The sequence below is a fragment of the Aotus nancymaae genome, unplaced genomic scaffold (assembly GCF_030222135.1).
Source record: "Aotus nancymaae isolate 86718 unplaced genomic scaffold, 86718_ANA_hifiasm-v0.15.2.pri h1tg000033l, whole genome shotgun sequence".
Classification (NCBI taxonomy): Eukaryota; Metazoa; Chordata; class Mammalia; order Primates; family Aotidae; genus Aotus; species Aotus nancymaae.
In genome coordinates this window covers 19,287,710-19,310,006 of record NW_026988447.1, presented here as the reverse complement: position 1 = coordinate 19,310,006, position 22,297 = coordinate 19,287,710, and the positions used below count along the sequence as shown (strand labels likewise).

General features: G+C 37.1%; 1 protein-coding gene across 3 annotated transcripts in view; it reads right to left on the bottom strand.

The window, feature by feature from the left end:
* Positions 1–22,297, bottom strand: part of NR3C2 (nuclear receptor subfamily 3 group C member 2) — a 358,568-nt gene that overhangs the window by 147,139 nt on the left and 189,132 nt on the right.

The window sequence follows — 22,297 nt, the reverse complement described above, 5'->3', positions numbered from 1 at the left end:
GGGAACGGAGGAATAGCAAGATATCAGTGGTAAAATAAACAAATAAATAAAAATAAATATGTGGTAAAGATAATATGGGCAATAGAGTAAATAAAAATATATATAAACTAGAATTCTTTAGAAATAATATTTAAAAAGCAACAGAAATTGAATACAGAAATAAAAATGACTCAAGTTCCAGCTTCACTTTCCAACCTTACCACCTGCTCAGCCCCTGACACTCCCCTTAAGCAATATAGACCTATGCAGCAGGCTCCAAATATTCCTTATGTCCCCTTCAAATCTCAATGCATTCTTTCTCCCCAGCCTCAAATGCATCCCTACTTCTCTGCTGACAGACAAGACTCAGCTTAAGACACGTAAGAAACCACTCGTTTGACCTCACTAAGCACTACCATGTATTGTTAGTGCTGTTTTCATACAGATGTTTTATTCTCCAACTAGACCATAAACTGGCTGAGCACACAGACTGTGTATTATACAAATCTGTGCCTTTCCCACGGTGCTTGGCAGACTGTCAATAAATATCTGGTAGTTGATTAAGGTGGAAGCTGACTTAAGAGCAAAGTCAGACTGTTACTGAGCTATGATACGCTTTTATTAACGGAAAACACAAAGAAGAAGTATTGGTAAAATACCAACTGAGGAGTATGGTTAGTTTAGGGATAGAGAAGAGTCTGTCAAGTGAAAGAGAAGAAATACCTGAATTGGAAGAAAGAGGTAGAGCAGAGATTATTTTGAACGAAGCGTTAATAAGACTCGAAGACTGATTTTACATAAAGAACAAAGGTGAGAGATGAATCAATCACAAATTACCTTAAGGTTATAAACGTTAGTGCCTGAGATAATCATGATGTTATCATTAACAGTAATGTGAAAGTTGGGAAGAACTGCCAAGTTTGCAGGAAGGCTTGCAAGTTAAATTTTCATATTGTTATGTTTTAGGTACCTGGAAAATATAAGCAAATGAACATACAGAACCTAAAAACTGAAGTTAGAGAGAGCAAGATGTTGATGATGCTGATTTGGGAGACGTTCACAGACATATGTTGACTGAATGTACTAAAGGGATTCAGTGAAAAAGGGAAAAGACCAGAGTCAAGAATCTCAAGTTAGGTGGGAAGAATAGGGATCACAGACAGAATGGGCAAAGAAAGGAAAAAGCAGAGGAAAAAGACCGAACTAGCACAGACAATACACAAATCCCTAATCTCAGGAAGAAGTAGGTTATCTTGAAGTAAATTAAATGAGTTGGAGAGTCAAGAATTTTATGATTAAGAGAAAAATGGAATTTTAAAGATTTTATAAAAGAATATTGATATACATACACACATATTAGTTAAAATAGAATGTATTATACTATTTTATGATCTAACATTCAAAGCTCAATGATTTTGTCTATTTCATCTCCTCAGTGCTACACACAGTAAAGCTCAAAGCAAGCACTAAATAAATGTTTGTCACATGTGTGCAAAATGTTTCTTTCCAGTTAGAAAGAATGAAGCAGCATTACATTGTGGGGAAACAGAAAAATGAAGCTTTCTCAATTCTATGGCAAATCCAGTATTAGTATTCCATAGCTGGAGATCATTTTACATTTGTTCAGTTTATGAATTTCAGCAGACTTTAAACCTCAAGAAATAATGTGGTGTGTGGGAAAATTTTTGGGCTTTGAAGTGAATAATACGGGTTAGAATCCCAGCTCTGCCATTTCTTAGAAAACTGTGAAGCTTCTGAAAGTAGCAACTTGAATGTCCTCATTTCTTAAATGGTAATACTGATAAAGATATCTAACTTAACAGGATTATTATAAGGAATAAAAGAAATGTTACATCTGATAAAGTCTGACTAGATGAAGGAAATTGACAAATGTTTATTTTCCTTCTTATTTCAGGAAAGGTGCATCAGGAAAAAACTCCTAGAGTTGGGATTTCCAAATCTTATTTCCATTTTATTCAAGTTATTTCTTCTTTCTGCTACAGCAAGGCAAAACTGATTAACAAAGTGCAGCTTATTATTAGGAATTAAGTATTAAGAAATTATAACTTCAGCAAGGATGCCATGTAAGAATTGGAACCTTAAATCTTTCCTGGACAAAATAGAAGGCATGAAAATATTGCAGAGGAGCCATTTATTGTTCCTCTCCTTCTCCTGTAGGCCACCTCACTTAACTAGAATGCAGTCTGACTCTCAACCCTAGCTTACTCAAGAAGCTAGAGAATCCTGTTACCAAATCTGTATGGTTCTGGGTAGACTGCAGGAAACAAAGAGGTTTGAGAATTTGACAGGAGCTTTCTGCTGAATGACAGATAAAACAGTGGTTTATAAAACTGTATGTGAGTTTTTAGAAAAGTTTACCTACCTCCTACCTATCAGAAAATATGAGTTAGTGCTTGCTAATTCATTATGAAACAACATAAAATCATGACTCAAAAGACAGATATTAAAAATATAAATTCCTTCATCTTTAGAACCTTGTTTTCTAAAGTTTATACATAACAATGTTATGAATTCTGTAGGAGTTTAATTTTTTTGATTGCTGAAACTGACACCAATATGCATTTAGAAAATATTCATTCCCATCATCTAATGAATTACATATAATATATGGATGTTAAAATTTGAATAATTTTGAAATAATGAGAGCTCTTATGGAAAGAAAATCTCGGTATCTCCTCTGTACTAGTAATGGAGTTACTTAGCTGCAGAAAAACGTCACTATAAAAACACATGAAAAACATTTTTTATTAACAAAACCACATTCCTAAGGAAATGAAATCAAGACAAGGTGCTTAACAGAAGATTCATCTTGGAGATTATAATCCTAATGTTTTCACACTCTTACTTGAGCCGAACTCAAACATCTGGCCCTATACTGTATCACTCATTGGGTCATTTTTTCTCTTTCAACAAAGACTTATTCATAAATGTCCTATCTTTATACAGAAGTTTACTTAACTAAGAGTATTTTCAGATATCTGTAATGCATAACATTAACAACATTTAACTAAAATATAAGCCTTTATGCTTTCCTAAGACATGTGTAATCAGAAAAATAACAACACTACAATTTCTTTAAGGCCTCTATCACAAAAAAAGTTGCTGAAAGGTTTGTATACATGAATGTTAACACCTCAAAATTTCACTAAGAGCTTAATCAAACCAGGCATTCTGCTCCATTCTGGGCCTTTTGTTTGAGGTAAAATGTACTGTACAATATAGTAAGTATGGATAAATGTTTCCCTCAGCCCCAGAAAGCTATCCTGTGCTCTCTCCAGCCAGTCCCCACCCACCACTAGGAAACTACTATTCTCATTTCAGTCTAATAGTTTGATTTTTGCCTTTTCTTGAACTTCATGTAAATGAACCATACAGTAAGCACTCCTTTATGTCTGACTTTTTTCTCTCAGCGTAAACTTTTTAAGATTTATCTGTGTTGTATGCATCAGTACTTCATTCTTTTCATTGCTGAATAGTATTCCATTATATGGATATACATAGTTAACCCACATTATGAATAAAGGTGCTGTGAACATTCATGTGTACATATTTTTTTAGATGTGTGCATTCATGTTCCTGGATAAATACCTGGGGGTAGAATTCCTGGGTCATAGCAATAGGTATATACTAGGCAGGCCTAGGGAGTATAAACAGTGACTTCATAGGAAACTGATGAACCATTGGCTAAAGTGGTTGTGCCATTTTATGCTTCCCACTAGCACAGCATGTGACTTCCAGCTACTTCACATCCCTTCCAATATTTGGTGTTTCCTATCTTTATCACTGATTTCTGTAGGTATAAAATAGCATTTAATTCAGGTTTGAATTTGCCATTTGTACTTCTCTGAATACAAATGATGTTGAGCATTTTTTTTTTCATGTGCTTATTGGCCAGCATCATTGGTTAAGCCTGTCTTCAAGCCTTTGGCTATTTTTTTAATTTTTGATTTTCAAATGATTTCAGACTAACAAAAAAGTTTAAAAAAAAAAAGTACATAGAGTTCCTGTATAACCTTCACTGCACTTCTCCAAATGTTATATATTATAAATGTTATATAAATATATAACTTTTATAAATGTCATATAAATATCTTATATAACCACAGCATAATGATCACTGTCAATATGCTTAACAAACCCCTGGACTCTGCTCACATTTCATCAGTTGTCCACCTATGTCCTTTTCCTAGTTCAGGGCCCAATCCAGTATCCCACACTGCATTTTGCTGTCATATCTCCTTAGTCTCCAACTGACAGTCTCTCAGTTTTTGTTTTCATGACCTTGACACTTTTGAAAAATACTGGCCCATTATTCTGTAGAACGTTTCTGAGTTTGAATTGTCCGATATCAACTCTTGTTTAAATTCAAGTTAGGCACTTTCGGCAAGAATTTAACAAGAGTGATGTTCTACCCTTCTCAGTGCACAATTCTAGGTGGTACATGATATTGACATTTCTTATTACTGGTGATACTAACTTTGATTACTTGGTAAGGTGTCCACCAGGTTTCTCTACTACAGTGTTATTTTTTTCCTCTGTTGTTAATGACTATCTTTTGGGGAGACATTTAAAGACTAGGTAAATACTCTGCTTCTTATATTCTCATCTACTAATTTAGCATCCATTAATCATTCTTACTTGTAACAATTATTACCATAATGATGGCCAAGTAGTGTTTTTCTATTTTCCTCATTCCTTCTGCATTTATCGATGGCATTGCACTGTAAAGAAAGCTGTCCCTTTTCCACCATTGATAGAATTACTGTGTATGAAATTATAGATATTTGATGTATGCTATGGATTATAATCTATTCACCCTTATTCATCTATTTTGTTGTTCAAGGTGTCCCAGATTTGCCATCAGGACCTTCTTCAAATGGGCTCTTGTGGCCTTCAGAAATGCCTTGATCCTTTTTTGAGACCTCCTTACTTTCTGGAGCCCCAACATATTGATGCTCCAAGATAATTCGTAATTTCTCTGCTCCTAGACCTAAATCTATCCACTGCTTAAAGGTCCTAACTCTTTTTTGTGGTGAGTGGTATTCACAAGTCAAGATCTGGGTGCTAGGTATGCTTATTGTTACTGGGTATCACTGTATCTGGGACTTCTCAGTAGACAGAACAAGGAAATGTAAGTATGTACATATATAGAGACACATATAGGTATATACACATATTAAAAGCCAGGAGTTCATATTGCAATTTCCTATTGCAATCCAACATTATGGGGTTCATTCCTAATTTGTAATCAATCTCATTAGTTCCTGGCTGATCTTTCCTGTATTTCTTTGCACAAATATGCAGATATATGTGAATTATATATTTTCTTTTTTCACACACACACACACACACAAACACTCTTTCCCTCTTTCTCTCTCTCTCTCTCCCCTCTTCAAGTGCTTTGTTTTTTCTAGTGACAGGATATCCTCCATATCAATTCAGAGGAACTTTTCTTATTCTTTTATAAAGCTGCATGGTACTCCATTGTGTGGATGTACCATGGTTTATGTAAGCACTATCCTAGGTTTGGGCACTGGGGTTTCTAACATTTTGCAATAAAAAAGCAAAGCTGCAATAATTTTTTGCCAGCTTTTCAAGTCTTTCTTTTTTTAAGCTATATATATCTCCATTACATATTATGGATACAGGTCCTCTGTCAGATACATACTACAAATATTTTCTTCAGTCTATGACTTACCCTTTGTATTTTCTTAATGGTACCTTTGATAAGTGGAATTTTAAATTTTAATGAAGTTCAATTGATTGATACATCCAAATTTTGAAAACATAGTAAAGGAGAAGGCAACCTTAAAAAGTCAAAAGAACTATTGAAATTTGACTACCTATTGCTTAAAGTGGCTTGATATGCAAAGCAGGAGACTACTGTTTATGAAACCTCATATCCAACCCCATATAATAAAGGTATTCAGAAAAACAGAAAATATGTTTCCACCACAGCCAGACTGTCAGCAGGAAAGAAAGGCAAGGGTATAGTCCAAACTTCTGTATGATGCCTGTAAAAGACCTGAGAGTCATAGAAGGGATGAACAATTGCAGTTAAAGGGCTGATGACTAATAGTAGAAAGATTCTTGTCCAGGTTCCATGAAGAAGACTACTGAGCAAAGACACAAGGTCTAGGCCAAGAAATCATCTCACAGTCTTTGGCTGAAAGGAGATTAAAGAAAATTGATAGATGCAGGAGGCAGATAAGGGAACTTGCACAGGGTCTTGCCCAGGCACGCCCACAATAAACTGGGGACCCACATGCGCACTTGGAGAATAAGGTGGAACCACCCAGAATTTGTGCCTTATGCAGCGGGAGAAGCCTGGCCTCTTGACCTTGCATGTGATGGCCTGGAATTCAAGCTGTAAGGTGGGAGCCTGTTGGCAGAATCCCCTCTTTCTTTGCTGAGAACTTTCTTTTCACCTAATAAATCTGCTCTCCTCACTCTTCAGTGTGTCCTCATGTCTAATTTTTCCTGGTCATGAGACAAGAACTTTAGCCAAACTAAGGAGCAAAAAAATCCTGCATCAAAATGAAGTTATAGTCCTGTGTACATGACCAATTTTGGAATTGAAAAGAGTACAGGATCTTAATTATAAATAAACAGATGATATGTGGACTGTGGCTTTCCTGGCAGAAGGAGATGAAATATGGTTAGAGAGCACTGACATTCTCAGCCCATAGATACCTGTTACCAGAGGCCACAGACACTCCTCTGATAGCCAGGTCTCCCAGTTCTAAGACCTGCTAAAGTAAAGCAAAAAGACACCAAAATGAAAGTCATCGAAAGATACCAATTTAAATAGTCAGAAGAAAGTTTACTTTTCATAAGCAGCTTAAAATCAAAGGGACATTATAGGAGACATTATTGTAGCCTATGTGCCACCCATTTCCTCCTTTCTCCCCTCCCTAAAGAACTCTACATCTGTCCCCTTTCCAATCCTTCACACACAGCTTACTTATGTCCAGGGTGCTAACTCCAATCTCAACTCCAGGGAAATGCTTTGTTATCTAGGGTAATAGCAATCTGCTTGACAACAACTGTTCACAAATGACCACAGAACTCTGAGGTCAAAGGTTTCCTGAGACCTTCTGGGGAAAAAAAGCTGTCTTTCATTAATTGAGAGAATTATCTCTCTCCTTCAGTACATAAATGAGAAGCCACATAGCTCCAGTACTAAAGATTAGTTTTGGAGTAAAACAGGCACTTAGAGGAGAGAACAGAGAGATAAAAACAACCCAGCATTTTTTTGTGTGTGTGAGACAGCATCTTGCTCTGCTGCCCAGGCTGGAGTGCAGTGGTGCAATCTTTAGCTCACTGCAACTTCTGCCTCCTGGGCTCAAGGGATTCTTGTGCCTTAGCCACCCAAGCAGCTGGGATTACAGGTGTGTGCCTTCACACCTGGCTAATTTTTTTTTGTATTTTTTTAGTAGAGACAGGGTTTTGCCATGTTGACCAGGCTGGGCTTAAACTCCTGGCCTCAAGTGATCTGCCTGCCTTGGCCTCCCAAAGTGCTGGGATTACAGGTGTGAGCCACCACACATGGCAAGAAGACAGATCTTGATATTGCTCTTCTCTTGTATTAGCCAATCCTGATAACTGCCTTTCTTCTGAAATCGCAATTATGTGAGGCAGTAATATTTTGTATTATTGAAGTCAATTTGTATAGGATTTTTGAAAAATTATAGGCAAAGCACTCGAAATGATAGTATATCCTACTTAATATCTAATATCTTTACCTTAGTTCTAAAGTCTTCCTCATTTAAGCTTGCACGCTTAGTTATAACTGTAAGGCCGGTTGCCTCGCCGGGAGCTCAGATGCAAACCGCCCCCTGCCTTTTTTTCAAAAGCTCGGACAAGCCCAGACATGCTTGGGCATGTTCCCTTCTCCCATGCTCACACAGCCTGGCCTTCCCTTAAAGAGCCCAGTATGCAAACAAGGTCTTGTAACCCTAGCCTCTTGCTAACCAATAGCAGTCAAGTCTTATTGACCAATAGCAGTTGAGTCTTAATAGCCAATAGCAGCCAAGTCCTGTATGCAAACAAAGCCCTGTAACCATACCCAATGGTAGTTCTGTTTTGCCCACACCCTGCTCTCCCAAAACAATCAAGCTATTTCACTCCCTATAAAACCCCATGTCTGAGAGGAGTCTGCGTGACTTCTCTGGCCCCCTCTGTTGGACCGCAGAACCTCACCCAGGAGCCTGAATAAACCCTTCACATTGGATCTTCTTGTGCTGGCCTCAGTTTCTTCATTTTAATCTCGGCAAGAACAAACCTTACAATAACCACGCAGTAGGATGAAAGAAGAGTAAGCAAAAGTTCAAGTTTCACATACAAAATGGGAGAAGGTATTTATGTTTTAAGTCTTAGTTCTAAATCCAACAGATCATGTGATTTCCCAGTATCACATTATAGGTTAACAACAGCTAAAGAATGAGAAAGATGCTCAGCAAATTCCGCAAATTTAAATATCAATTACTGAAAATAAACTCTTGTAATACAAACTGAAAATAAATTCTAAGATGTGTGTGGTGGTCACATGGCCTAAGACTGCATTTTATTCTTAATACCATCTAAAGGATGCTTAAGTCCTACTTGTGAATTTTCACTCTTTGGTGAGTATTCCAATCTTTATGACAGATTAATTATTTCAAATAGTATTCTGAAAAGTTCAGTGTTCTAAACTATGACAAAAAGTATTATTTTCTTAGAGAGATATAATTATATAATGCATGTAAGGACCTAGATTCTAAGTCCAGATTAAAAACTAATGATGATCTTTTACAAAAAACCCAAACTTTCAATTTGGCTCTTTTGCCACAACTATTGATAAATTCTAATATATTCATTGTGAAGATCTAATAACATACAGACATGCCTTAGAGATATTGAGAGCTCTGTTCCAGACCACCACAATAAAGCAAATATCCCAAAAAAGCAAGCACATAGTTTTTTTGGTTTCCCAGTGCATATTATATTTACACTATTACCATAGTCTATAAACTCTGCAGCAGTACTGCATCAAAAAAAAAGTATACACCTTATTAAAAAAACCTTATTGCTAAAAATGCTAATGATCATCTGAGCCTTCAGAGAGTCATAATCTTTTAGCTGGTAGAGTCTTGCCTTGATGTTGATGGCTGCTGACTAATCAGAGTGGTGGTTGCTGAAGGCTTGGGCAACTGTGGCAATTTCTTAAAATAAGACAACAATGAAGTCTGCTGCAAAGATTTACTTTTCTTTTCATGAAAGAGTTCTGTGTAGCGTGTAATGCTGTTTGATAACATTTTACCCATAGCAGGACTTCCTTCAAAACTGTAGGCAATCCTCTCAATCTCTACCACTGCTATATGAACTAGGTAATATTCTAAATCCTCTGTTGTCATTTCAACAATATTCAAAGCATCTTCACCAGGAGAAGATTCCATCTCAAGAAACCACTTTCTTTCTTTACCCATAAAAAGCATTTCCTCATTAATTCAAGTTTTATCCTGAGATCACAGCAATTCAGTCACATCTTCAGGGTCCACTTCTATTTCTAGTTCTCTTGCTATTTCTACCACATCTGCAGTTACTTTTACCAATGAACCCTCAAAGTCATCCATGAAAGATATAAAGTTTGAATCAACTTTTTCCAAAGTCCTATGCATGGCAGTGATTGCCTTATAAAATTTATTTCTTAAATAATAAGACATGAAAGTCAAAATTACTCCTGGATCCATGGACTACAGAATGAATGTGTGTTAGCAGGCATGAAAACAACATTAATTTTCCTGTACATCTGCATGAGATCTCTTTGGTGACTAGGTGCATTGTCAACATGCAGTAATATTTTGAAAGGTATCTTTTTGTCTGAGCAGTGGGTCTCAACAATGGACTTAAAATATTCAGTATAGCATGCTGTGCACAAATATGCTGTCATCTATGCTTTATTGCTGCACGTATAGAGTACAGGCTGAGTACATTTAGCATAATTATTAAGGGCCCTAAGATTTCTGGAATCATAAATGAGAAATGGCTTTAACATAAATTCACCAGCTGCATTAGCCCCTAACAAGAGAGTCAATCTATCTTTTGAAGCTTTGAATCTAAGCACTTTCTTCTCTAACTCTGAAAGTCGTAGGTGGCATCGATCGTCCAATAGAAAGCTGTTTCATTTACATTGAGTATCTATTGTTTAGTGTCACGATCTTCATTAATTATCTTAGCTCAATCTTCTGAATAACTTGCTGCAGCTTCTCCATCAGCACTTCCATCAAGGTGAAGTGCTGCTTCATTTTGCACTTGGAGACAGGTTCTTTTCTTAAATTTCATGATCCAACCTCTGCAAGCTTCAAACATTTCTTCTGCTGCTTCCTCACCTCTTTTAGCCTTCACAGAATTGAATAGAGTTAGGGTTTTGCTTTGGATTAGCTTTGGCTTAAGAGAATGCTGTGGCTGGTTTGATCTTCTATCCAAACCGCCAACTTTCTCCATATCAGCAATAAGACTGATTATCAGCCTTTAAAGTGCTACTCAGTGAACACACAAATTAAACCAACCACAGAATTCTTATCATTTGTGTGTTCACTGAATAGCACTTTTAATTTCTTGAAGAACTTTTCCTTCTCACGTACGACTTGGCCAACTGTTTGGTGCAAGAGGCCTATCTTTCAGCCTGTCTCAGCTTTCAATATGCCTTCCTCACTAAGTTGAATCCTTTCTAGCTTTTGAAAGATGTGTAACTCTTCTTTTCACTTGCAAACTTAGAGGCCAATGTTGGGTTATTAATAGGAATAATTTCTTTTTTTTTTTCAAGCAGGGTCTCACTTTGTTGCCCAGGCTGGGGTGCAGGGACACAACCACAGTTCACTATAGCCTCAACTTCCCTTGGCTTAGATGATCTCCCACCTCAGCTTCTCATGTAGTTGGGACCACAGGTATGTGCCATGGCTAATTTTTGTATGTTTTATAGAGACAGGGTTTTACCATGTTGCCCAGGCTGGTTCTTAAACTCTTGGACTCAAGCAATCCTCCCACCTCAGCCTCCCAAAGAGCCCAACTCAATTGGGATAATTTAAATACTGTTGTGTCTCAGGGAATAGTGAGACCTGAGGAGAGGGAGAGAGATGGAGGGAATGGCTGGTTGGTGAAGAAGTCAGAACACACACAGCATTTATAAATTAAGTTCACCTTCTTATATGGGCACGGTTTGTGGTACCCCAAAGCAATTACAATAGCAACATCAAAGACACTGATCACTATAATAGATATAGTAATAACGATAAAATAATAGTAATGAAAAAGTTTGAAATATTGCTAGAATCACTAAAATGTGACACAGAGACATGAAGTGAGCACATGCTGTTGGAAAAATGACACCAATAGACTTGCTGAATGCAGGGTTGCCACAAACCTTCAATTTGTAATTAACAAATGAAATATCTGCAAGGCACAATAAACAAAACACAATAAAATGAGGTATGCCTACATCTAAAGATCATTGAAATAAGTGGCCCATATACTGAATAATGATAGGGTGACTATCATCCACAAGCAATCTCCCTAAAGTAACTTCCGTGTGCAAGTTTGGTTTCTGTCATGCTAAGCGTCTTAACACAAAGCATTCTGTCTACTGAATACACTGTACCAATATGCTCATTTTCTCTAGGCGAGGTGTTAGGAGGGTGACAACTTTTAAATATTGTTTATTGTGAGGATAAGTGGGTCTCCAGTACTTATATAACCTTATTTTAAAATGGGAGGGAGAAATGGGGAATACAGGTAATTCTGTTGAAGAGCAATACATGGATTACTAGGGAGAATGAATGGATTGGGGAACACAGATTAACTTGGGTTTTCCTACCTCTATTTTCTTATTTTTTAAGTTTTATTTTAGGTTCGGGGTGCATATGCAGGTTTGTTATATAAGTAAACTTGTGTCATGGAGGTTTGGTGGACAGATTATTTTGGGTGATGCCTTTAAAACTTAAACTAGAAACACCTGCTAAACATGAAAATATTTTCACAATGTTTTGCACTAAACTATACCTGCTGTTTTATTATATCATGAAAATATTCAGAAGAGCTTTGGTATGGTCAATAAACTGCATTTAAAATGACAACTCCTGGTTACAGGAGGGTCCTCGTTATAAACTATTTAGGATTTTAAAATACAGGATGCTTCCTTGGTTTTTGATTTGTAAAAAGTGCATTGTAAACACTTATAAAAACAATTGTAAAAAGAGCTTTATGAGATAATACTAAGAAAATTTTCAAAGATTATTCTTTTAGTAATAATAGTATTTTAAAAATTTAAGTGGCAATTATATTCTTTTTCAAGAGTCCTATCTCTTAAAGATACATATGGAAGAATTTATTGATCAGTAGGACATGCCTTAAAATAATCCAGTGAGGCAGGAAAAAGGGATGTGCTGCTAACTGTAGAAGTGAGGTCATGGATATTTGAGGGTTCATTGCACTAATTTATCTTCTTTTGTGTGTTTGTAAAATTCTCCATATTAAGTTTAGAAAGCTTTCTACAAAAGAATTATAAACAGAATTGTTCAGTGGACTTTTCTTAAAGTTTAAAATATAAACAACCATTCTGAAATCTGATTGCATTTTTTTCACTTTTAACTGCTTTATTGGGGTATAATTTACATCTACACGGTTCACCCACTGTAAGTGTACAGTCTATTGATTTTTAGTAAGTTTTACGGTTGTACAATCATAGAAACGATAATTTGATTTTAAACCAGGAGAATCTGTTTTAGTGTTGGGAGAAGAGTATTTTGTTGTGGTTGTGAAACAAGGTTCTATTTAAATAACGGTTAGGACAACAGCTTAGCTATGCTTTAGAACCACATCTATTTTTCTCTTCTTGAAATATCAAAATAATTCTAAAAAAAAAAAAACATATTTATCAGTAACTAGATTTTTTGACTAAAGCTATCTTTCTTCCTCCATCTTTACTGACATATTTCTTAGTTGCCAACATTTTTTCCTCTTTTCCATATATCTTCTCCCTTGGCAGACAGCCACTGCCAGCAGCAGCGGGCAGATGCGAGATCTGAATCGACTCTTCTGTGTTGCTAAAGCTAGGCCAGCGCAGCTCCAGGGAGGGCTCCCACCACCCATCCGAGGTCCCCTTGGGAATGGCAGAATTATAACTTATCTCTCCCATTTCTGAGGAAGTGGGGGGACAAACCTGAACCCACTAGAGCAGGCCGAAATATCACTGTACTCTCAGGTAAACTGATTTTGTGGCGGCACCACTGTCGTTTCTACCCAGGTTTTAAGGTGTAGGGGTAAGTGATCCCCCACCTAACAATGGCTTCTGGTATTTGTTTCTGTAGGAGTTGTTCTGTGTTTACTTCTGTATCGGCTCTAGAGACCAGCAGTTGTGCTTTCATTTTCAAATGTCCCGCCTCAATGGAAGAAGAAAAGTTGATTTTTTAAATGAAATCCTATATGCCTTTCATATGGGTGGAAAGATAATTTTAAAATTTCCTCTGGACATACAACACTAATATATAATAGTATTAATATATAACAAGATATATAGTTAGCAATTGATATTCTTACATTTAAAAAAGCTCAGAAAAGTTTTGTTTGAAGGTTTAGCTTACTATAAATAAAATATGAGCGTTTACAATCAGTGATAATGCTCACATTTTACTGTTTTATGCACTTAAATAAAATGCCTTGGGAAATTACATATAGCTGGACAGTCACGGTCATCACTGATAATGTATCACAACAGAATGTGCATCATACATAGAATCTATTATCCAAACAGCTTTGAGTGTGAAAGGAGGTGCTATTAAAAATTACACCACGACACAGGTGTATACCAAAACTTTCCCAGGCTAACGGGGACACAGGATAACCCTAGTTATAAACACATCAATGCAAAAGCATTTAAGATTAATGGGATTGAGGTATATTCCCACTTCTTAAGGAGCTATCATCAAATCTTCAATAGTTCTTCCCAAGCTCCTACTTTTGGGAAGCATTAGCCATCAGTAGGGGAAAGAAGCCAAAAGAATCTCTTTTATAATTTCGTCCCTTGAGCTGTGATAATATTTTACCTTTGTACCATTAACATTCTTATCTTTACATTTATATCTCACTGAACTATGAACTTCAATGAACGATAGTCAATTTAGCAAAACAGATTATAATTGATCAAATGAAAATTTTGACAATCACCAAACTGTGAAATTTTAGGAAAAAAGAAAATCAAATTCTAGGGAACCTGATTTGCAACTGGATGATTTAATTGTTTAAGATACAGTGCCAAGAACCCTTATCACTGTAAAATACCAACAACAATGTGAGACTCAGATTACTGAGTAACTTAAATTAGAAATCCAAATAGAAAAAGAGTCCACCTGGAGGTGCTCCCCACAAAGATTTATATCATTTAGCTAGTCCTAGAATTTAAATAACACTTCAATTTTCTTTAAGGTCTCTTCACAATAAAAATGTCAGAATTAAAATTCTCAGCAGTACTTATGTCTGTGAACGTTAAAATCAAAATCAAACTAAAAACTTTAAAACCACTGAAATTTATAAACCAGGAGCATTTTCCACTTTAGTAAAGAGATTATAATGGAATATGGCACAATTTTATGAACTTATTAGTCCAACTAAATGAATTTACATTCTGCAGCACTTCAAAAATTGTATAAGTTGGAGCACTGCCCAAAAACAAAATGGGACTGTTTTTTGGTTGCTTTCTATGCAGAAGCCAAAATGATTTACACTTAAAATTAAATTACAGAACAAATACATGGCACAAAGCTAAAATGGTTTATAATAGGTGAATAGTAGCTATGTGAATTTCCTTCTCAGAAACGAGCAATATATATGCTAAAACTATTTCTGAATGAACTTCCAAAACTATTAACATCATTCATTTAGATACTTTGTTATCAAGATGACACCAGCTTAAATATTGATCCTGACAGTTTTTTCCATTTATACAAGATATCACAAGGAGCGATTTAGAAACATTCTAATGAACCCAAATGAGAAACCTAAATATAGATTTTCTACTAATATTTAAAGCAAATCATCTGAGGACACCATCAAATACACTTATTTTTTCCTAACTCATCACTACTATTACTACCATTTTATATTTTTATTTAAAATTAGCAACTCTATTTGCAAAAGTATCTATTTTTAGGCGTCCTCACTTAAGAAGCCCTTGGCAGGAAAGACTGTGCAATCACACACAATTGCAAATGTAAATGACACTCAAATTTATCTATGATATTTGTTTCCCAAAGCCAAAACAATGTTTCCCTCAGCTGTATCTCACCATTGGTCTGATCCTGTAAGACAAAAATAATTTCAGTTTCTTAATATCATCTGTAAGAATGGGAGAAATTTGAGCAAATCATTATCAGTAATGCTGGCCAGAACAAAAGTCATTTTGCCAGACAAAGGAGAGGTCAGAGAAACCAACACAGACATGGACCTGAAGTAAGCTATCAAAAGTACAAGAACAAATTAAAAATGGTAATAAATGTAAATGGTATCAAAAAACTAGAATTAAATGTTGAATTACAGTGCACCACAGGAACCCAATTCAAAAGGTAAGAAGTTTCCATGTTTTCTCTCATCATTGAGTTTTTAAAGATTATAATCCCTAAGATTTGATAAAGATAGACATTTAACAACTGTCCAGCATTCACCTATGACTTTGAGGAGACTCTGGTATCTGGGTTTACAGCTCATACATTTATTCATTCACCTACAGTATACTAGGTACTATGTTATTTGCAGAGATTAAAGCCTAAAGAAGACAGAGTCCCTGCTCTCAGGGGTCTGGTAGGAAAGAATGAAGAAGAATTTTAATAAATCACGTTAAAATCCATGATAGGACAAGTTCAGGTGCCACTGGACACACAGGAGTACTGAAGTTGTAGGAGGAATTAGCTAAAGTGAAGATGGAAAGGAGAGTAATAAAACACAGGAAACTCTGAGTACAAGGGCTGGAGGTGGGACAGCCTGATAGATGGGAGAGGCTGGTATTTTCATCAACTAAGCACAGCTGAAGAATAGACTTAGAGGCATGAGTGAAAAGAGATGAAACTAGAGAGGGACAGGCAGATTCCAAAGTTCATGTATGACTCTGAACTATCCTGAGGAAGCTTGAAAAGCGAAGCCAAGTGAATGAGTGAATGCTGGGTGAGCTCATTTGTCTCCCTGATACCTGTCCCCTAGCACCATCCTCACTGCACAGTGATTCTGAGTGATGTATCTGCAACATTATTAAATGCCATGGGCCTTTCTCTTAAGGCTGGGGTCCCAGTGTGTAAGATGAGTTTGCTCAGCACAGTTGGCAACCCTGGGTTTCTGCAGGCCTAGCAAGGCATGGTGCCTTCAGTTCAGCACTGGGGCTACCTTTCCCTTGCCTGCTGCTGCTTCTGGTTCTCTCACCTACCCGCACTCTTGGAGAGTATCTGCCTCTGCCTCTCGTTCAAGGCTATCTGAGAGTAATGCCACAATTAAACAGGGACCATTAGGAGGCTTCCGCGTGCTCCAGGTTTCTTAAATGTGAAAAGAACCACAACTACAAAGAGGCAGAGGACAGGCAACTGGTGAGTTGCCAGGAAGTGCCTGGAGGCCACCAGGCCACCAGAAGGCACAGTTCTTAAAACTTGCCAATATGCTTACTATATCTGGCTCTAAGAAGCTGTATGAGGCCCACAGTTTCTAAAAATATTTTGTTGGTTTTTTGGTATATGGGAAGATGAAGAAAACACCATGTGAAAAATGAGGTGTGAGAGGAGAGACTCCCTGCTGTTTGGGAGACTAGAACCTTTTGGAAGCTTTTGTGGACAAATTTTCAAGTGGTTTCCCTTGGTGGTTAAACTTTGGAAGCTTCAGAGAAGACACAATAATGGGGTCTGGTTTTCTCCCCTCCTCTTTCACGAGGATGGGGTTTAGTTAGTGCACACAGGGCTGTGTGGTGAGAAAGCACAGCAAGAGGTTGTGTGTTGGGGGGGTGGCAGGGAGGCAAATAACAGTTAAAAGACAAGAGCACAGAAGCACATCTTTTAAATTTCCTGGCACAGATACATTAAAAGGTAAAAATAAACAGGGAAAATTAACTTAGTAGTATATTTTATTTAATCCAACCTACCCAAAATATTAGCAATTCAACATGTAATCAGTATAACAATTATCAGAGATACTTTATATCTTTTCTTCACACAAGTCTTCAAAACCCAATGTGCATTTTACTCTTATAGAACATCTCAATGTAAATTAGCCACATTTCAAGTGTTCAAAAGTCACATATGGCTAGTGTCCACCATATTGGACAGCGCAGGTTTCAAGTATTCTAACCAGACATTCCACCTGCCTTATACTATCAGGCCATCAGAATACATAGACTTTTTCTTGTAGCAAAAGCAGCCAGCCTGGGGGAGGCTCTCACTGCCAGGGGATGCTAGTTTCATCAGGCTCATGCCAGAATGCCCAGGGGCGGAGGATGAAATATGCAGTGACAGAGGCTGGGTCAAGGGTGAGGGCAAGTGGCAGAAGAGATGGACTTGTATCTTAAACCTGTAGCTCCCCATTATAGGAACAGAGCTATTCCTAATGCAAAATCTGTTGAGGTCTGCTTTCCACAGACACTTTTCCATCCACTCCTATTATTTCAAACTAAAGGTTTGGGAACAAAGGAACACATCTGCCCGTCCTTGCTGTTGTGAGATAGCAGGAAGCAAGTCTTCAGCCTTAGTTACCTCCCCTAGGAAATGCAGAGCCGCTAAGTGCTGTGTCTGGCCATTGGCCTTTGTAATTTTTCTCACTTCCTCCTGGATTTACTGTTAGGATGAAGTGCCATACTCCTCTGGAATGATAAAGGATGAAAATCATTCCATGGCTTGCTTCCCAATGCCTTTAGAAAAAAATCCAATCTCCCTACAATGGTCTCTGAGGCCCTGCATGATCTAGGAGAACCTATATCTCTGCCCCAACTCTAATGTCACATTCATTTCATCTCCCTCTCATACCACACTAGACATCGCCTTTTCCTCTGTCATTCTAGTCTCCTTCCTGCCCCAGGGCCTTTGCACTGTGCCAGGGAACACTTCAAGCTCTTGTGTCTCATATTTCGAGTCTCAAGTTCCTTTTCCAACTGGGCCTCTCCAGATCACACTGACTATCTAACCATTCTCCTGCATTTCAGCTGCTCCATCTGATCATCTTTTCCTTCCCCTTCCCCCTCTATTTTACCTGTTGCTTATTTGCAAATTGTCTGTCTTCCTCACTAGGACTTATTCTCTGTGAGGGCAGTAGTAGCCTCTGCCCCCAGTGACAATAACAGCATCTGACACCCAGGTGATATTCAATAAATAATGATTATGTGATTAAATGGATGCTATGAAAATACAGATTTTCATCATTAACTACTATAGCAAATCATGTTGTAAGGAGTTATTTTTCATCATGAAGATATTTTATTGAGAACATTATGCTAAGCAAGATAAGCCAGTCAAAAAAAGGACAAATATTGTATAATTCCACTTACATGAGGTACCTAGAGAAGTCAAATTCACAGAGACAAAAAGTAAAATGGTGCATGCCAGGGGTTGGAGGGAGGAGGAATTAGGAGTTAAGTGTATAATGGGTACAGACTTCCAGCTGTCGCAAGATGAAAACAAGTTCTGGAGATGGATGGTGGTGATATGGTTGCACAACAATGTGAATGTCTTCATGCTGCTCAACTGTACACTTGAAAATAATTAAGATGATAAATATAATGTATATTTTATCACCATTTAAAACTTCTACAATGATATACACTTATCAAATAGGCATAAAGATATGGCAGCACCTGTGGCTGCTGGGGATGGAGGAAGGGTCCTCAAATACACTACTGACAGGAATGTGAATGATTTCCATCTTTGGAAAGCAATCTGAAAACATTTCTTAAAATTAAAATAATCTGATTCAGAAACTTAATCTGGAATCCTATTAAATGCAATAAATGCAGGATATGCATACGTATAGAGTAGGTTCTGAGCAGCACGCTCTTCCCACTAAGCTGTGAGCCACATGTAGGGGGGCCACAGCACACATATTTCTTGATTTTTTTGGGCCCTGAATTTACTGGACAAGTAAAGCAACATCACAACATAATTAGCTGTCATATAATCCCCTGCTGTGCTTAAAGGATTGACATTTTCTCTCTCTTCCTCATTCTTTTTCTCTAAAATTTTACAGAAAATATTTTCTTACAGAAGCAGGGGAAAAGAATACTTATTAAAAAACCAGTTAACCAATGCAAATGTATCATCAAATCAACTTCTCTTTAGGATAAGAAATTTAAAAATCTATTACAAAGAGACACAGTTTGTATATATAAGAAGCTGAGGTATATGAGTTAGTGAACTGCTGTCATGTTAAGCTTCAAACACTTTTCCGAGACATTCTGTCAAATCAAAAATTTTACGTGTACTCAATGGGACTAACTTAACACATAAAAATACTATTAAAATGACTCCAATAAGAGTAGGAACATTAATTGGTTGGAAGATGGTTACTATTTTAGGTGGCAGGATTTCTTCATACTTTTCAGGTTTTTTTTTTTTTTTTTTTTTTTAAGAGACAGAGTCTCACTCTTTTACCCAGGCTGGAGTACAGTGGTATAATCATAGCTCACTGCAGTCTTGAACCTCTCAGCTCAAGAAATCCTCCTGCCTCAGCCTCTTGAGTAGCTAGGACTACAGGTGTGCGCTAATTTTTGTTTTTTATAGAGATGGAGTCTTGCTATGTTACTCAACCTAGTCTTGAACTCCTGGCCTCAAGCAATCCTCTCACGTTGGCCTCCCAAAGCACCGGGATTACAAGCATGAACCACTGTGCTCAGCCCTGAAGACACTTCCTTAACTTTGGGAAAGATGGTCACATGACAAATAGTATCTCTGCAAGGACCACTAATATGCTCCTTATTACATCTCAGACTGAAGTTAATTTTACTTTATTTGACTGCCTTAATGATTACTTTTTAAAAGTATTTCCAATATCCACCTAATATACTTTCTCCATTTCCATTTGAGACCAGACTTGCTTCACTGGATTTCAAAGGGCTCCATGATACCTCCTTATATACTAAGGAAAAATATGTGCCACTTGAAGTCTCATTTATTTAATTTTCATTTTAACAAATACAATTTCCACATAGGTTTTCTTTAAATGGGGTATACTTCAATAGCCCAGAACAGAGCTCATGACTACTTCCCTGTTACCCCACTGTCAAAGAAAATATACAATGACACATTCATAGATTAAAAACATGCCGCCGCTCTGATTTCTTACCATAGTATGGAATTCGGCACTCCTGAAAAGCAAATTAGCTGTGGATTCCAACATCATGCCAAGTATGACTTTGGTACCATTTTATTAGGAAAAGTGCTATATGATTGCTGCCATAATTTCTGCATCTGAAAAGCTTCCTGTGGTTAGGTCATTTGCAAGTGGCACTAATACATACAAAGTTACTAAGACAGGTTGGCTTAAGAGGCAGACAATGGTTTAAGTAAGAGAGTGAGTTTATATCACAGTAAATTCTGGCTAATATGTACCAGCAGTGACGTCCACGTACAGGTGGAGCTGGCAGTTAACTCCTGACAAAACTACCACTTCAACAGATGGTGCCTATGATCCTATCCTGAGACATTTATTGACTTGTTTTAAAATGCCAGGAACACAAAAGCCATCCTCAGTAAACAGTATGCTCTTTATCTTAGTGTACCTATTAGCTTCTTGAGGGCCAGATAGCTATGTAGGTTTTGGGGTGACAGGGGTGTACATCCCAGGTATTTCTAGGGAAAACTGCTGGAAGTTTAAAAACATGTTTTTAGACAACATAAATCAACTTCAATTTAAAATTGTTAACCAAAGACACTCCCTCCCTTCCACTTTTCTCCAATAGGCTATACTCAAAATTTCATCCACTTTGTCAGGGTACCAGCAATGGCTTTGAAGTCAGATTCAAGCTTGAGTCTAAGTCTAGTCATTTATAGCTGTGAGATCTTGCCTAAATCACTTACCGGCAAGTGTCTATTGGTATGACCACTTGCACAAATATAAGCTGTTACTATGACTGTGCATAAGGAAAGGGAGATGAGTTTCACTGTGCAGTTTCATCCTAGGAACATGCATGCAGCGTCTTAACTTAGGCTATTACTGGCTGTCAGCGAATCTGGTTACTAAAGACCTGGTCTTGAAGGGAGAGGAACTGCCTAGTAATTTTTAAAAAAATCAATTATTGTATTCTCTTCCCTTTTATTTTAAAAGTTTTTTTTTAAAGGATACTTCCATATAAGGACTGCATGGTCAGAATTTTGGTAAAATTGTTGCAAGTTAGAATTTAAATAATTCCTTTTAGCAAAATCATATTCAGGACTTTTGATCTGTGCCCACACCTAACATCACGCAGTGACTCTCTTCTATAAAATGGTGCTATAGCTTTTAATGTCATTCACCACCCTATCTGATAATACAACAGAGCTATTTGAGCAACTGGAAAAGCTGCCTGTGGACGTTTGCATCCAATTTCAATGATTTTTTTTCTCACCAGGATTCAAAGCAGCCCCTTACTGGTTTCAAATACACATTTTATGTTTAGCGCTTGGAGGAGCCAGGTAATGTTGAAGTCTGACATAAAAATTATTATTCCTCTGACATTTTATATACTATTCCATCAAATAACACTTAGAGAGCTTTGCATATTACGTGTTACATGTCCACTCTTGACAAGTAATAAGAGCACTGTGAACAGCTATCATTTACTTAATGTCCACAATGTGCCAGGTACTTGGCACACATCGTCTTCAATCACTGAAGCATCATGATAAGGTAAGGATCTTCATTTTACAGTTCAGAATCTTCATTTTACCAGATCTGCATTTTACAGTTCAGAATCAGGGAGAGGCAGGGTATCTTGCCCAAAGTCCTAGGGCCAGGAGTGTCACATGATGAAATAAAATAAGAAACACTTTTGAGTCAGAAAAACCTGCGTGCAATTCCTAGCTCGGTCTTTCACAGTGTAACTATGTGCAAACTGCTTAATTTCTCTAATTTCCTTATATTAAAATTAGAATATTGTTTAACTTCTAAAGAAATTATACAGAAAATAAAATAACAGAATGTCCATTTTGGTGCATGACTTACAGTAGCATTTAATAGATGTTAACTGATGAATATTATAAATGATGACACTGGAGTTTGAACATGGCCTCCTAAGGCTATGATTCTGATGACAACCCAGTACATCTAA